The 11,532-nt window shown below is 38.7% G+C and overlaps 1 pseudogene; it reads right to left on the bottom strand.

Moving 5' to 3' along the window:
- Positions 1-883: 883 nt before the first annotated feature.
- Positions 884-1,424, bottom strand: LOC125120092 (thymosin beta-4-like; annotated as a pseudogene).
- Between the last annotated feature and the right edge of the window lie 10,108 nt (positions 1,425-11,532).

Here is an 11,532-nt window from a genome sequence, read left to right as displayed (position 1 = left end):
ATGCCAGATCCAAGCTGTGTCTTCGACCTACACCACAGCTCAAGGAAATGCCAGATCCTTAACCCACTGAGTGAGGCCAGGGGTCAAACCCACAACCTCATGGTTCATAGATTTGTTTCCACTGCACCACAACGGCAACTCCAAGAATTTTTTTTATCATAAATTAATGTTGGATTTTGTCAAATACTTTTTCTTCGTCTTTTGAGATGATCATGTGGCTTTTGAATTTTCTTTTGTTAATGTAGTATATGATGTTGATTGATTTGCATATGTTAAACCATCCTTGTGAACCTGGGATGAATCCCACTTGGTTGTGGTGTGTGATCTTTTTTATATGTTGTTGGATTTGGTTGGCTAAAATTTTGTTGACAATTTTTGTGTCTATATTCATTGAAGATACTGGCCTATAATTTTCATTTTTTTGTTAGTATCTTTGTTTGGTTTTGGTATTTGGGTGATTGTGGCTTCATAGAATGTTTTTGGGAATATTCCTTCTTCTTCAACCTTTTGGAAAAGTTTAAGAAGGATGGGTATAAGTTCTTCTTTGTATGTTTGGTAGAATTCACCTGTGAAGCCATCTGGCCCTGGATTTTTGTTTGTAGGGAATGTTTTTATTACATATTCAATTTCATTTCTAGTGATCAGTCTGTTCAATTGATCTGTTTCTTCTTGATTCAGTTTTGGTGGGCTGTAGGTCTCTGGAAATTTGTCCATTTCTTCTAGGTTGTCAAATTTGTTGGCGTATAGTTGTTCATATATGGTTTTTTGTATTTGTATAGTATCCATTGAGATTTCTCCTTATTCATTTTTTACTTTAAGTTCTTTCTCTCCTCTCCTTGGTGAGTCTTACCAGAGGTTTTTCTTTTTTCTTTTTTTTTTCATGTTTTAAACTTTTTATTTGCATATTAAAAAAATTGTGCATTCCAATAATTAAAATCATTTGAACAACAACAAAAAAAATGGCACTCTGATTAAACTGCATTTTACAGCCTGCAGGACACCTTGGACCAGCTCGCTTTTTACTCTAAATTCCACCCAGCTTCCTCCTTCACCAACATGCAAGTTCTTTTCCTTCCCTGCCAGCCACCCAGGCAGATGCGAGAGGCAGGCGAGGCCTTCGTGTCAGTAGTTCTCCATTCTTTGATGTGAAAAGGGGCAGCACAGTCATTTAAACTTGATCCAACCTCTTTGCATCTTACAAAGTTAAACAGCTAAAAGAAGTAAAATAAGAAGGCAATGCTTGTGGAATGTACAGTGCATACTGCGGCGCGCGCCTCATTACGACTCGCCTGCTTGCTTCTGTTCAATCGTTTCTTTTGAAGGCAGTGGATTTTTCTCTTGCGTTTCTGTCTTCTTCAATTTCGACTTATCGAATTTCTCAATCTCAGCCATATCGGTTTGTCAGACATGGTTGCAGAGGACGCGGAGCGAGGCACGAGCGAGAGGAATCCGATCTACGCAGTGGCCGCCGCCAAGTCACCAGAGGTTTTTCAATTTTGTTTACCCTTTGAAAGAACCACCTCTTGGTTTTATTGATTTTTTTTTCTATTTTCTTAAAAAAAAATCTCTATTTTAGTGATTTCCTCTCTGATCTTTTTGATTTCCTTCCTTCTTCTGACTTTAGGTTTGTTTGTTCTTCTTTTTCTAATTCTTTTAGGTGTTAGGTTAAGCTGTCAATTTGAGATTTTCCTTCTTTTCTGAGGAAGGCATGTATTACCATGAACTTCCCTCTAAGAACTCCTTTTGTGGCATCCCATCGATTTTGAATGGCTGTGTTTTCATTATAATTTTTTAATTTCTCTTTTGATTTCCTCATTGACCCATTGTTTTTTTCTGGTAGCATGTTGTTTAATCTCTATGTAGTCAGTTTTTTTTCTCATTTCTTTTCCTGTGGTTGATTTCTAGTTTCATGCCATTGCGGTCGGAGAAGATACTTGAAATAATTTCTTTTTTTTTTTTTTTTTGTCTTTTGCCCATGTCTTGGGCTGCTCCTGCGGCATATGGAGGTTCCCAGGCTAGGGGTCGAATTGGAGCTGTAGCCACCGGCCTATGCCAGAGCCACAGAAACGCGGGATCTGAGCCGCATCTGCGACCTACACCACAGCTCACGGCAACACCAGATCCTTAACCCACTGAGCAAGGCCAGGGATCGAACCTGCAACCTCATGGTTCCCAGTCAGATTCATCAACCACTGAGCCACGACGGGAACTCTGAAATTTCTACACTGTTAAATTTGTTGACCAGTATGTGGTCAATCCTTGAGAATGTTCCATATGCACTTGAAAGGAATGTATATTCTGATTTTTTTGTATGTAATGTCCTGAAAAATGTCTATTAAGTCTAACTTTTCTATTGTGTCATTTAAGATCTCTGTTACTTTATTGATTTTCTAGCCAAAGGATCTGTCCATTAATGTGGGTGGATGTTAAAGTCCTTCCTTGTCTTTCTTTATAGCCTTTGTTTTAAAGTTTATTTTGTCTGATATGAGTATTGCAACTCCTGTTTTCTGTCTTTTCCATTTACATGAAATACCTTTTTCTATCCCCTCACTTTCAATTTACCTGTATCCTTTGCCCTAAGGTGAGTCTCTTGTAGACATCATATTGTATGCGCTTGTTTTTTTAATCCAGTCTACCACTCTGTCTTTTGATTGGAGCATTTGGTCCAATTACATTTAAGGTAATTATTGATAAATATGTATTTATTGCCATTTAAAATCTCGTTTTCCAGTTGATTCTATGTTTCTCCTTTGTTCCTTTCTTTTTTTGGTTGGGTGATTTCCTTTTATTTTATTCTTGTGTCCTCTTCTTTTTAGTTTTTGTGAATGTAATGTTTGGTTTCCATTTGTGGTTGCACTGTTTTTCAAGTATGTTAACCTCATCCTATACCTGCTTGCTTAGCCTGATAGTCATATAGGGTCAAACACATTCTTTAAAAAAAAAAAAAAGAATTTAGATTTTCTTACTTTCCTTACCCACATTTTATGATTTGAACTCATTTTTTAACATCTTCATGTTTGTCCTTTTGCCAGTCCTTGTGTTTAACGTTGCTCTTACAATAGGCTGCTGTTGCTTTTTTTTTTATCTTTTTAAAAAATCTGTATACCAGCTTATTTAAGTGATTGCTTTCATTTGTGATTTCCTACATCTACTTCTTTTATATTTAGTGGAGCCCTTTCAGTATTTCCTTTAGAGTGGGTTTAGTATTGTTGTACTCTTATTTTTTGTTCGTTGGAGAAATTCTTTATTTCTTCTTCTATTTTAAATGATAGTCTTGCTGGATAGAGTATTCTAGCCTTCAAATTTTTCCCTTTTAAAACATTGAATATCTCTTGCCACTCTCTTCTGGCCTTACGGGGGTTCCCTTATAATTAATTCTCTGTTTTTCTCTTGCTTCCTTTAGAATCCTCTCCTTATCTTTAACCTTTGTCATTTTTATTATAGTATGTCTTGGTATGGGCCTGTTACAGTTCAACTTGTTTGGGGCCCTCTGTGCTTTCTGTGTCTTGATATCTGTTTCTTTTAGATTTGAAAAATTTTCTGCCATAATTTCTGCAAATATATTTTCAACCCACTTTTCTTTACCTTCTGAAATCCCTATTATGTGTAGATTGGTCTGCTTTATATTATCCCATAGATATCTTATATTGCTTTCATGTTTTTTTCATTTGGTTTTCTGTCTGTTGTCCTGATTGGGTGATTTCCATTATTCTATCTTCCTGGTCACTAATTCATTCCTTTGCATTATTCATTCTGCTCTCAGTTCCCTTAACTCAGCTTGCATTTCTGCAAATGAATTTTCTCATTTTTTCTTGGCTCTTCCTTATATTTTCTTATTCCTTTCTAAAGTAATTTGCAATGCTATTTATATAGCCACTCTTAATTCTTTCATATTTGCTCTAATTCCTTGAGTATTTTCATTGTCTCCTTTTTGAGCTCAGTGTCTGTTAGACTATAGAGGTGAATTCTCCTGTTCTTTTAGCTGGGAATGGTTCCTAAGCTTCTTCATTTTGCTTATATTTTTCTTACTCTGTGAGGTTAGGGAAAACAACTACTGTAACCTTGGAGGGCTATTTATATGTATGAGCACCCCTGGGTATTTTGTGAGGCTTACTATTTATTTTTAGGGTCCTGTGCATGCTTTCAGGGAGGAGGAGGCAATGGGCAGGGCTAGTAGCCAGTGCCTGGTTTCTGGGCCTTTGACAATGGCAAGGACTCACGGGAAGGTGGTGCAGGATTCTCCTAGTTCCAGAGCCCTGGGAAGTAACAGTAATCATGCAGGTGTAGGTGGCACCTGGATCATTTGGCAGTGGCAGCAGCAGGGTGGGTGCATTCCCAGGGGAGTAAGAGCAACAACAGGTGGTGCTTGGTTGCAGTGCCCTCTTCTTTGCTTACCTCTGAGGTGACTTGGGTGTAGGTGCTGCCTTTTCATAGACCCCTAGTGGTGGCAACCACACCCATCTCTGGTGTCTGAGATGACCACTGTGGTTTGCCCCTGCCACCTGTAGACCACACAAGAGGCACCTTGTTGCACTTAGCCCCCAACTGCCCTTATCTCACACAAGAGGTGCCCCCACCCAGAGCCTACACCAGAGGCGCCCTGCTCTCTGAGGGTCTGACTGTGCACAGGGAAAGGTATTCCAATGGCGGTCTTCCCCTCCTCCTCTCACTCTCCCCAACAGTGGTGCCTTCCTTCTCCTGTAGGCCCAGACCTCCTCCTGGCTTCCCTCAGCTCTGGAACTTCACTCCCCAGCCCATGGTGCACTGCTCCCTAGCCTGTGACACACTACTCCCTAGCCCCTCAGGATGTCTCTACAGAGCCAACTCTAGTTCTCTCCCCAAAACTGAGCTCTGGAGCCTGAGTCTCAATACCCAGCTCCTACCCCAGCATCTCAGGCTGTGGTGTCCATCAGGTGGTGGTACTGGTGGCTTGTGCAGCTCTCACTCTGCTTTGCCCTCCTCAGTCCAGCTCCATGACATTGAGGTCCCTCTTTCTTGGCTGAGTTTGAGAAGTATTAGTATTAATTCTTCTTTAAGTATTTTGGTAGAATTCACTAGTGAAGCCATCAGGTCCAGAATTTTTCTTTTTTGGAAACTGGTTTTGGTCCCCCACCCCCACCCCACACGCAGCATGTGGAAGTTCCCAGGCCAGGGATTGAACCTGAGCTGTAGCAGTGATGCCACATCCTTAACTTGCTAAGCCACCAGGGACTTCTTATTGTAAAGTTTTTGATTGCTGATTCAGTCTCTTTGCTTGTCATAGGTCTGCTGAGATTTCTATTTCCTTTTGAGTCAGTTGGTAATTTCTGTGTATATTAGGGTTCTCCAGAAAAACAGAACTAATAGGAGATTATCTATCTATCTATCTATGTATCTATATCTGTCTACATGTTTATGCATTTCTTGAATTCCCTTCTTACATTGATGTCTTTCATTTTATTGTGATCATATAACATACTTTTTTTTTGTCTTTTGTCTTTGTTGTTGTTGTTGTTGTTGTTGTTGTTGTTGTTGTTGCTATTTCTTGGGCCGCTCCCGCGGCATATGGAGGTTCCCAGGCTAGGGGTTGAATCAGAGCTGTAGCCACCGGCCTACGCCAGAGCCACAGCAACGCGGGATCCGAGCCATGTCTGCAACCTACACCACAGCTCACGGCAACGCCGGATCGTTAACCCACTGAGCAAGGGCAGGGACTGAACCCGCAACCTCATGGTTCCTAGTCGGATTCGTTAACCACTGAGCCACGACGGGAACTCCTATAACATACTTTTTAAAAAAAGTATAGTTGATTTACAGTGTTGTGCCAAATTTGCTATATAGAAGAGTGACTCTGTCATACATCTCTACATTCTTTTTTAAAATATTATTTCTGAAAGTTCCCATTGTGGCGTAGCAGAAATGAATCTGACTAATATCCATGAGGCATTGGGTTTTTTAATTTTATTTATTTACTTATTTATTTCTTAATGAATTTTTTACATTTATACGTGTACAACAATCATCACAAGCAAATTTTATAGTATTTCCATCCCAAACCCGCAGTGCCTCCCCCTACCCCCAACCTGTCTCATGTGGAAAACATAAGTCTTTCAAAGTCTGTGAGTCAGTATCTGTTCTGTAAAGAAGTTCATTATATCCCTTTTAAAAGATTCTACATGTAAGTGATAGCATTTGATGTTGGCGTCTCATTGTCTGACTGACTTCAGTTAGTATGATAATTTCTAGGTCCATCCATGTTGCTCAAATGCTGTTATTTTGTTCCTTTTAATGGCCGAGTAATATTGCATTTGTGTATATATACCACATCTTCTTGATCCACTCCCCTGTTGGTGGACACTTACATTGTTTCCATGTCTTGGCTATTGTATAGAGTGCTGCAATGAACACTGAGTACATGTGTCTTTTTGAGTCATGGTTTTCTCTGGATAGATGTCCAGGAGTGGGATTGCTGGATCAAATGGTAGTTCTATTTTTAGTGTTCTGAGGAATCTCCATACTGTGGTTGCACCAATTGACATTCCCATCAACAGTGTACTAGGGTTCCTTTTTCTCCACACCCTCTCCAGCACTTATTGTTTGTAGACTTTTTGATGATGGCCATTCTGGCCAGTGTAAGGTGGTACCTCATAGTGGTGTTGATTTGCATTTCTCTAATAATGAGTGATAGTGAACCTCTTTTCATGTGTTTTTTGGCCATCTGTATGTCTTCTTTGGAGAATGGTCTGTTTAGATCTTCTGCCCTTTTGTTGATGGGTGTTGTTTGTTTTTCTGGTATTGAGCTGTAGGAGGTGTTTATAAATTTTGGAGATTAATCCCTTGTCAATCGCTTCATTTGCAAAGATTTTCTCCCATTCTGTGAGTTGTCTTTTCGTTTTGTTTAGGGTTTCCTTTGCTGTGCAGAAACTTTTAAGTTTAATTAAGTCCCATGTGTTTATTTTTGTTTTTACTGTCATTACTCTAAGAGGTGGATCTGAGAAGATGTTGCTGTTGCTTATGTCAGCGAGTCTTTGGCCTATGCTTTCCTCTAAGAGTTTTATAGTATCTGGTCTTGTATTTAGGTCCTTAATCCATTTTGAGTTTGTTTTTGTATATGGTGCTAGGAAGTGTTCTACTTTCATTCTTTTCCATGTGGCTGTCCAGTTTTCCCAGCACCACTTATTGAACAAGCTGTCTATTCTCCATTGTATGTTCTTGCCTTCTTTGTCATGTATTAGTTGGCTGTAGGTGTGTGGGTTCAATTATGGGCTTTCTATCCTGTTCCACTGATCTATTTTTCTGTCTTTGTGTCAGTACCATATGGTTTTGATGACTGTAGCTTTGTAGTATAGTCTGAAGTCCGGGAGTCTGATTCCTCCAGCTCCATTTTTCTTTTTCAGGATGTCTTTGGCTATTCTGGGTCTTTCATGCTTCCAAACAAACTTTAAAATATTTTGTTCTAGTTCTGTGAAAAATGTCCTTGGTAATTTGATAGGGATTGCATTGAATCTGTAGATTGCCTTGGGTAGTACAGTCATTTTGATGATATTAACTCTTAGAATCCAAGAGTGTGGTATGTCTTTCCATCTATTTGTGTCATATTTGATTTCTTTCCGCAGCATCTTATAGTTTTCAGAGTACAGATCTTTTGTCTTTTTAGGTAGACTTATACCTAAGTTTTTTATTCTTTTTGATGTGATGGTAAATGGGATTGCTTCCCGAATTTCTCTTTCTGATCTTTCGCTGTTAGTACATAGAAATGCTGTCAATTTCTGTGTATTAATTTTGTATCTGTAGACTTTGCCAAACTCATTGATGAGCTCTCACAGTTTTATGGTAGAGTCTTTAGGATTCCCTAGGTATAGTATCATGTCATCTACAAATAGTGGTAGTTTTACTTCTTCCTTCCCAATTTGGATTCCTGTTATTTCTTTTACATCTTTTATTTCTGTGGCTAGGACTTCCAAAACTATGTTGAATACTAGTTGTGAGAGTGGGCATCCTTGTCTTGTTCCTGATCTCAGTGGGAATTCTTTCAGCTTTTCACCATTGAGAATGATATTAGCTGTGGGTTTGTCATAAATGTCCTTTATTTTGTTGAGGTAGGTTCCCTCTGTGCCCAGTTTCTAAGGTTTTTTTTTTTTTTTTTAAATCAGAAATGGGTGTTGGGTTTTATCAAAGGCTTTTTCTGTGTCTATTGAGAGGATCATATGGTTTTTATTCTTCAGTTTGTTAATGTGGTGCATCACACTGATGGATTTGTGGATATTGAAGACTCTTGCATCCCTGGGATAAATCCCACTTGATCAATCTTTTTAATGTATTGTTGGATTCAGTTTGCTAGTATTTTGTTGAGGATTTTTGCATCTATGTTCATCAGCAAAATTGGCTTGTAATTTTCTTTCTTTCTTTTCTTTTTGGTGGTATCTTTGACTGGTTTTGGTATCAGGGTGATGGTGGCCTCATAGAATGAGTTTGGGAATTTCCCTTCCTCTGCAATTTTTTGGAATAGTTTCAGAAGGATAGGTGTTAGCTCTTCTCTAAATGTTTGGTAGAATTCACCTATGAAGCCATCTGGTCCTGGACTTTGGTTTGTGGGAAGTTTTTTAATCACAGTTTCATTTTCAGTACTTGTGATTGGTCTGTTCATCTTTTCTATTTCATCTTGGTTTGGTCTTGGAAGATTGTACTTTTCTAAGAATTTGTCCATTTCTTCTAGGTTTTCCGTTTTATTGGCATATAGTTGCATGTAGTAGTCTCTAATGATCCTTTGTATTTCTGTGATGTCCGTTGTTACTTCTCCTTTTTCATTTCTAATTTTATTGATGTGAGTCCTCTCTCTTTTTTTCTTGATAAGTCTGGTTGAGGATTTATCAATTTTGTTGATCTTTTCAAAGAACCAGCTCTTTGTTTCATTGATCTTTTCTATGGTTTTCTTCGTTTCTATTTCATTGATTTCTGCTCTGATCTTTATGATTTCTTTCCTTCTATTAACTTTAGGTCTTGTCTGTTCTTCTCTCTCTAGCTGTTTTAGATGTAAAGTTAGGTTGTTTATTTGAGCTTTTTCTCGTTTCCTGAGGTGGGTTTGTATTGCTATAAATGGTTCTCTTCAAACGGCTTTTGCTGCATCTCATAGGTTTTGGAATGTGGTATCTTTGTTGTCATTTGCTGCTAGGTATTTTTTAATTTCCTCTTTGATTTCTTCTGTGGTCCATTGGTTGTTTAGTAGCATGTTGTTTAGTCTCCATGTGTTTGTTTTTTGCAGTGATTTTCTTGTTGATTTCTAGTCATATAGCGTTGTGGTTGGAAAAGATGCTTGATATGATTTCAATTTTCTTAAAGTTACTGAGGTTGGATTTGTAGCCTAGGATATGATCAATCTTAGAGAATGTTCCATGTGCACTTGAGAAGAATCTGTTGCTTTTGGATGGAATGTCCTATAAATATCTATTAAGTCCATCTGGTCTAATACTTCATTCAGGGCCTGTGTTTCCTTACTGATTTTCGGTCTGGTTGATCTGTCCATTGCTGTAAGTGGGATGTTAAAGTCCCCCACTATGATTGTGTTGTTGTCAGTTTCTCATTTTAAGATCGTTAGCAGTTTCCCTATATATTGTGGTGATCCTATGTAGGATGCATAGATATTTAAAATTGTTATATTTTCTTCTCGGAGTGATCCTTTGATCATTATGTAGTGTCCTTCCTTGTATCTTAAAATATTCTTTATTTTAAGGTCTATTTTGTCTGATAGGAGTATTGCTACTCCAGCTTTCTTTTTGATTCCCATTTGCATGGAATATTTTCTTCCATCTTCTCACTTTACATTTGTATGTGTCCCTAGAAGTGAAGTGGGTCTCTTGAAGACAGCATATATATGGGTCTTGTTTTTGTATCCATTCAGCCAGTCTGTGTCTTTTGGTTGGGGTGTTTAGTCCATTAACATGTAAGATAATTATTGATATGTATGTTCTTATTGCCATTTTATTAATTGCTTTGGATTTGTTTTTGTTGTTCTTTTTTTCTTCCCTTCTTCTCTTGTTCTCTCCTCTTGTGGTTTGATGACTATCCTTAGTGTTGTATTTAGGATGATTTTTCTTATTTGTGTATTGATTGTAGATTTTTGGTTTGCAGTTATTCTGAAGTTTTGATATAGGAGTCCATATATATATGAGATTGTTTTAAGTTATTGGTCTCTTAATTTCAAGTGAATCTCCAGAGTCCTGCATTTGTACCCTCCTCTTCTCACAATTTCTGATCTTGATAGTATAATTATGCATAGATGATTTTGTATCTTTACTGTATATATGCCTTTACTGGTGAGACTTGTCATTTGTGGTATATTTGTTTCTAGTTGTGGCCTTTTCTTTTCTGCCTAGAGAAGTTCCTTTAGTATTTGTTGTAAAGCTGGTTTAGTTTGCTGAATTCCCTTAGCTCTTGCTTATCTGTAAAGCTTTTGATTTCTCCTTTGAATCTGAATGAGAGCCTTGCTGGGTAAAGTAATCTTGGTTGGAGATTTTTTTCTTACATCACATTAAGTATATCATGCCACTCCCTTCTGGCCTGCAGAGTTTCTGTTGAAAAATCTGCCAATAACCTTATTGGTGTTCCCATGTATCTTATTTGTTTGTTTTCCCTAGCTGCTTTCAAGATTTTCTCTTTGTCTTTAATTTTGGTCAGTTTGATTAATATGTGTCTGGGGTGTTCCTCCTTGGGTTTATTTTATATGGTACTCGTGCTTCCTGGATTTGAGTGAGTGGTTCCTTTCCCATGTTAGGGAAGCTTTCGGCTATTATCTCTCCAAATATTTTTTCTGTCCTCTTGTCTCTCTCTTCTCCATCTGGCACCCCTGTAATACAGATGTTGGTGCGTTTAACATTGTCCCAGAGTTCCCCGAGACTCTCTTCATTTTTTTTTTTTTTGGTCTTTTCTAGGGCCTCACCTGCATATGGATGATATTCCCAGGCTAGGGGTCTAATCAGAGCTCTAGCCACTGACTTACGCCAGAGCCACAGCAATACAGGGTCTGAGCTGTGTCTGTGACTACACCACAGCTCATGGCAATGCCAGATCCTTAACCCACTGAGCAAGGCCAAGGATCAAACCCACAACCTCATGGTTCCAGTTGGATTCGTTAACCACTGAGCCACAATGGGAACTTCTCTCTTCATTTCTTTTTTTTTTTTTTGGCTTTTGTCTTTTTTGTTGTTGTTGTTGTTGCTATTTCTTGGGCTGCTCCCGTGGCATATGGAGGCTAGGGGTTGAATTGGAGCTGTAGCCACCGGCCTACGCCAGAGCCACAGCAACGTGGGATCCGAGCCGCGTCTGCAACCTACACCACAGCTCACGGCAACGCTGGATCGTTAACCCACTGAGCAAGGGCAGGGACTGAACCCACAACCTCATGGTTTCTAGTCGGATTCATTAACCACTGCGCCACGACGGGAACTCCTCTCTTCATTTCTTTTCAATTGTTTTTCTCTTTTCTGTTCTGCATCAGGATTTCCACTAGTCTGTCCTCCACCTTGCTTATTCATTCTTTTTCCTCCCATATTCTGC

Source organism: Phacochoerus africanus, chromosome 2, assembly GCF_016906955.1.
Source record: "Phacochoerus africanus isolate WHEZ1 chromosome 2, ROS_Pafr_v1, whole genome shotgun sequence".
NCBI lineage: Eukaryota > Metazoa > Chordata > Mammalia > Artiodactyla > Suidae > Phacochoerus > Phacochoerus africanus.
This window is presented reverse-complemented; position numbering and strand designations above follow the sequence as displayed.